At 30.0% G+C, this 6,700-nt stretch overlaps 1 non-coding gene across 1 annotated transcript; it reads right to left on the reverse strand.

Annotated features, from left to right (window-relative positions):
* Positions 1-253: 253 nt before the first annotated feature.
* TRNAT-AGU (transfer RNA threonine (anticodon AGU)) lies at positions 254-327 on the reverse strand. The gene has a single exon. It is a non-coding gene; the product is annotated as a tRNA-Thr (tRNA).
* Between the last annotated feature and the right edge of the window lie 6,373 nt (positions 328-6,700).

A 6,700-nucleotide genomic window follows, 5' to 3' on the forward strand; every position in this document is an offset into this window, starting at 1 on the left:
TTAGAAAGACCATTATTTAAAAGAAAATTTTATATAAACTAACAGTGAAGTTTGAGAAATTTAGAAGAATTACAAATATATTTAACCTAATTTTTTAAATATACTAAAAAAAAGTTTATATACTTTAAATATTGAAGGATAACAAAATTTGTTTCATTTCAACAAAGTTTTAAAGTGTTTGGAGGAATTGTTTTTGGTAGAGAAAAAAAGTTGGAGAATATTACAATGACTAAAAATGAAAAGCTAAAAGTAATGCTTTCATTGAGAGTTGAACTCAAGACCTCCCGCTTACTAAACGGGTGCTCTAACCAACTGAGCTATGAAAGCTTGATTTTTATAATGTGTTTTATTTTCTTTTATTTTTATTAGACAATGTTTGGACATCATAAAATGAATGGAGTTGAAAGAGGCGGAACGGAGTGGAATGTAGCAAAATAGTGCGAGACACAAAGATTTTAATTCTTATTTTTGGGATTTCAATTCTTCTTCGGATGATATAATTTTTTTTTGAGAAAATATTATGATTTTATAACATACCAAATTTAATAAATAAAACAAATGCTTATGATTTAAAGTAAATTTCGTTTAGACAAATAGTCAAGACCACAGTAAAAATGACAAAAGATACAATATATTTTCCTACAGTTGAAATTAAGAATTATTATGAAAAGTTCTGTTATACATCTATCCCTCCCTTTATTATTCCAATTGTGGTGAAAAGTCCTACAACACGTCATCTTTTAAATTTCAAAATGTCGTTGCTAAGATTCGATGTCAGGACCAAACAACTTCTCACCTCGGTCAATCTTCCAATCATGTTGAAAAGTGACACACTTTTTATGACACAATTTATTACCATGAACAATCAATCGTGGTGATCACTTTTACAAACTGAGGTGATATATATATACTATTTATAGTAATGAAGCTTGATGATAGTATCTTTGATGAGGAGTCTCTTGTTAAACCATCAAGGACAAAGTTTTAGCATTTCCTCTCGAGTGGCATCACTTTTGGATCCATGATTTTGATCTCAGAATAATATTTTGATCATAAAGTGGGAATAGGAGAAGTTATTATTGTCTTCGGATGATCACACAAGGGTAATTTAGGAACAAACAATGGCGGCCATTTGGAGCACTTTCCTTTATAACCCTTTTATTTCTACATATCACTTAAACAACACACATGTCGATAGCACGGGAATATACTAATAAATCTTCTTCATATCACTCAACCTTAAATGTCACCAAATCCCATGCTCTTCGAAAATCATCTTTAGACTACTTAAACCTAAATAAGGTTTCATTTTAAATTTTATGTAATATCATATGTCCTCTTAACTACTCTATTTCTTGTCGGTTGAAATAAATAAAATAATTAATAAGTTCATAAGAGATTAATTCTTACTCAATTGATTGGCCTTTATTAATTGGTAAAATAAATAACATTTTGATAACATTGGTGAATAGTTATTAATATACTAGAGGGTAAAAATCTTTTTTATATATTTTCTCTTCTCTCTATCTCCCCTTCATATATTCCATTTTGTTAGTAAAGAGAAAAGAGAAAGAAGAGAAAATGTTAGGAAGTGAAGAGAAAAACTTGGATTATCAAGATCTCATATCCACCATTCATCATATTCATCTACTAGAGGTGGGTTCCTAGTTAGATATAACTTTGAAAGGAAAATCCATGAAAAGGGAATTAGGGTTTGTGTGTTTTGTTATGAGCATGAAATTAATTTTAATGTATGAAGTACTTGTGTTTTGAATGCTTGCTTGTTGAAACCCATGAAGTTTGGTTTGGATTTATGTAGTATGATGTAGTGTTGTTGCGATAGAAGTTGTGTTGGAATTTTAGAGATGTTAAGAAATGAAGAAATATGATGAAAGCTTGAAGGATCATGTATGGTTGCCTTTTATATGTGATTTTGTTGTATATTAATCCTCATAAGATGTTAGTTGATGTTAGTGTATGATAGTGTGAGTTACCATGTATTTGGATTGAGAAAATCATGAAGAATATGGGAAAATATGGAAATTTCATGATTTAATTCGAATCAGGAAGCATAAATTCTACAGAAAAGCAATTCTTACTAATTTGATTTGAATCATAGGTTTACACTAAGAGTTATGATTCGAATCATAGCCTTTTGGGTAGCCCTTGTATGTTTTGATTGAAATGCCGGTTTACACTTTATTTGAATCGGAAAGGAAATTTGTGTTCAAAATATCGTTTTCGTCGTAACTTGAGTTTCGTAACTCAGAATGAGATGTGGTTGAAAATGTTAGAAATGTAACATAGAGAGCTATAATACATTAGAGTTTCTATGTTATTAAATCCCTCTAATTCCCAGTTTGGTTTGTTTAACCCTACCATAAGATGATCGGACGCGGGCTTACTGTGGGGCGTGTAAGTGGATTAACTTAGGCTGAAGCAGGTTGTGTGGAATCTTCGCTTAATGCTTATATAGCATGTTAATTGATGAATTTGTGAGAAAAACATATATAAATGCCAATTATTAATTTATTGAAGATGTTATTATATCATGTATGCTTATGTATTGTTTCCCTATTTCCACCATAAAACGAGATTCGTAACTCGATTGATGAGAGGTCGGATACATTGAAAAATGAGTCAATGATCTACCTTTTTGGTAAAGAGAACACATGCCTTTGTTCCAATTATTGGTTGTATATTGGTGAGAAACCTTTGTTCTGAAAGTCTTATTTGGTGAAGAACCTTCGTTCTGAAAGTCCTATTTTATGAGGAACCATTATTCTGAAAGTCCTATTGGTGAGAAACATTTGTTATGAAAGTACTATTGGTGAGGAACCTTTGTTCCGAAAGTCCTGTTAGTGATGAACTATTATGTGTGCTTCATGTATAATATTATGATATGCATACATGCCAAATAATGTTTGGTGAATGATGATGAACTCTCATATGTCTTTTAAGAACCATACTATGATTTGATTTGTTTGTTTGTGTTGAACGTATGATAATTGATTAAAACCTATGATGGTGAGTGAGATTAACCTAAGATGATAACTAGGTGAATGAATTAGTAAGACAAACTGAGGTTATGATAAATAACTTAGGTTGACATGCTCGGACGCATAGGTACCTCGGTGTGTACAGCAAACGAATAGTTACTTGGAATGTATCGTTCCATCTATGAGAATTCCAAATGGCATGGATGGTGAATGATAGTTAATTATGAACTAATGGGCTTTGTATGGAACATGTTGTGATATTATGAGATTGGTGAGTATGATCACATAGTGATTGATAAGTGCAATCACGTTGTGAATGTTGAGACTAGTCACGTATTCAAAAATAATCATTGCTCATGCACGTCTCGATTGGGATGCTTATGTAATGTAGAATTGGGAGTTAGGCACTATTGATTCACAAAAATCAAAGTGGGTTACAGTCCCATACGAGTAAAGATCTTCAAGTGGTTTAAAGACCCATAAAAGAAGGATTCCTCAAAGTGGGTTCGAGTCACATACAAGGAGAGAATGTGAACCTTAAAGTGGGTTAGAGTCTCATACGAGAAAACATGTCCAAAGTGGGTTAGAGTCACATACAAGTGACGATTCTTAAAGTGGGTTCGAGTCTCGTGGAGAATTCGAATTCACACTATAAGTTGAATCATGATACAAAGATTTATGACTCGTGTCCATTGCCCTAGACATAGGCTCGGGCGGAGAAAGATGATTTGTTGCATTTTCGAATAGTGATTTAGTGAGTTGTATGAACTCAAATTTGCATGTTTTCCATACAATGCAAAAATCCCCTAGATACATAAGTCTTGCTCTATTGTGTAAACACAAGTGGTTTGTTGAGAAGCTTAAGTTAAGGAATCGATAATAATCCATGTAGAGTCGAGTGAACCAATAAGATATGGGAACTCACTGAGATTATTATCTCACCCCATTATTATTGTTGTTTATCATGTGGTTCTTTATAGGTTAAAGGTAAGGATAAACTTGTCTGATGATGTTTCGAAGACTTTTGTCATCGTGATATTTCGTTGTGGATTATATGCATATGTGTATATTGTACATAGATATTAGTTTTGATTAGGCACTCTTTTATATCGTGTGTCATAGTTGTACATTCTTCTCTTGAATATATATATATATATATATATATATATATATATATATATATATATATATATATATATATATATATATATATATATATATATATATATATATATATATATATATATATATATATATATATATATATATATATATATATACGATGTCGATAGACTCATATGGTTGTATCACTATCAATTTACACTATATATAAAATGTATTTTTAGATTATATTATATCTGGGTGTTACATTTTATGCGAGTGTTCTCCCGATTACTAAAATTTTCCTCATACTATTCAAGCTCGAATGCCTTCCATATCTAAAACCGCCCCATTAAAATGTCTCATCTATACCAAGACTGGTACATAATCCTCCTCAGGCCAACCTTCCATTACTAATAATAAGTCATCTCTCTTCACTAACTTAGGATTGTTTTGCATTGGACATAGTCATATACCATCATACATTGGTTCGTAGACTAGGTTTGTTCAAAAAATACATAAAATTGAACTGTTGTTAAATAATTGAATCATTACCTCTAACTAATGAATTGGGCCACTGTTTGTTAAACGATTCATAACAACCAACCCACAGTTAAGCAAACCAAAACCTACCGAAGCAAATCAAACCAAATTAATTGACCAAACTTTTAATAAATAGTGTTGGTATTTTAAAGTAAATTTTTTATTTTGATTTTATATTTTTTTAGTCATGTATCTTATCTTTCATTTTGATATTTAACTTTAAAAAGATCTATATTAGTGTTTTAACTCTTCAAAACATTTCATTTAAGTCATTTTCGTCAATTAATGACGAATCTAATGACCGATTTTTTAGTTTTCCATTGCTAATAAAATAGAAATAACTGATATAGAATATTTTTAAAAATTAAGAGATCAATATAATTTTTTTTTAAATTAAAAAGTCAAAATTAATCCAAAATAAGATACGGGATTAAAATGAATATTAAACTTTTAGTTTCACAAAAGGATAATTCTACTTTTATATTATAATAGTGTAAAAATTAATAAATTATAAAACATGGTATACAACAAATATATTTTTATCAGCCTAATACAAACTCATGTATAGAATGTCACTACTAAGAAATGGCTTTTAGTGACCGACTTAGACATTAAATAGACTGGGAATAAAATATAGGTTGTCTCTAAAAAAAGTCACAACCCATATTTTTTTGAAGAAAATTTGTGAAAGATGTTTCTTATTAGTTCTGTTGAAGTTGTCAATCAACACTCTGAGTCATTACTACAACCCAAGTTCCCACCTTTGATTTTCATTCAACTTCTCAGACTCAAATATTTGTAGGAAAAAAATAAGGTATTAACTACTAGGTTTGTATTATTATATGATTATGCCACATAAGTTATTAACTTCTCTTGTTGAATTACTATAGCAAAGCAGAATTTAAAATTTGAATAATCGTGCACTTTGTTTTCATTTCCAGCAATTGGATTTTGATAAATAACATTCATTGTTTGGAAGCACTTCAACCTTTGCAAAACCTTAAATTGATCCATTTTGATTAAAGCTAGATAATATATTGGTTCAATGTTAGAACATGTATTCCGTAGTATTCCGTAGTAAAATTCTCTAACAATCATTGATCTTTGCTTTGACTATAGAAGAAGAAACTCTACACAACAACTCTATATTATGAAAACATAATCATTATTTTTTCTTCTTCTATTCGTTGTATGTTAGCAGATATCTTTAAGTATTGCATGCAGCATCTTTCTTGCAGTGGTGTTAGCACTAGTACTAGTAGTGTTACTTCCATGCAATATCATCATCATATGTAAAGAAAGAAAATAAAAATAGGTTTGAGAAAAAATAAAAATCGATGCTAAATACAAATTGGTTAGCGTATAGTCTTACGGTATTTTGATTTGAAATAATTTGATTGTTTATAAAGTTAATAAACACAATTTAAAATGTAATATGTATATTAGGTCTCGTAAAGAAATTGATTAAAGTCCAAAGACTTTAGTTTTAAAAGTTATAAATAATTAATCAGTTTAAAAAATATTAATTCAACTTATTAAATATTAATTTATTTAAAAATATATTAATTAATAATTATCTGCAAACATGGAGGGGACATAAAAATCCAAAAACGTCCAAACTAGGGGATCAAACTAGTGAGATAAATGTGCGTACCAATGTTTTAAAAACCGGACCGAACCGTCCGGTTGGACCGGGAACCGGATATGAATCCGGTTGGGTCAACCTTTCAAAACTGCTAGTGGATCAAAACCGGAGTAAAATCGGAAAAACCGGGTTGAACCGTTCAAAACCATTCGAACCAAAGAATCGGAGCCGATTTAAAAAAACCGTCTGGTTCAAAAAAATGCATCAAATTGACCATTTTTTTTAATTTTTAAAAAAATTTAATATATCAATATCAAAATTTAACCTACATTCTCAATCACAAAAAAAAATCCGTATTTTTTTATAACCATACGAACTTCTAAGTTTTGTCATTTCATTATAGTTCTTATTTCAACCATACTCCACCATTATCACGTTGTCTCTTTCAAACATAGTCACTATATTCAACTCA

Source organism: Lathyrus oleraceus, chromosome 4, assembly GCF_024323335.1.
Source record: "Lathyrus oleraceus cultivar Zhongwan6 chromosome 4, CAAS_Psat_ZW6_1.0, whole genome shotgun sequence".
Taxonomy (NCBI): domain Eukaryota; kingdom Viridiplantae; phylum Streptophyta; class Magnoliopsida; order Fabales; family Fabaceae; genus Lathyrus; species Lathyrus oleraceus.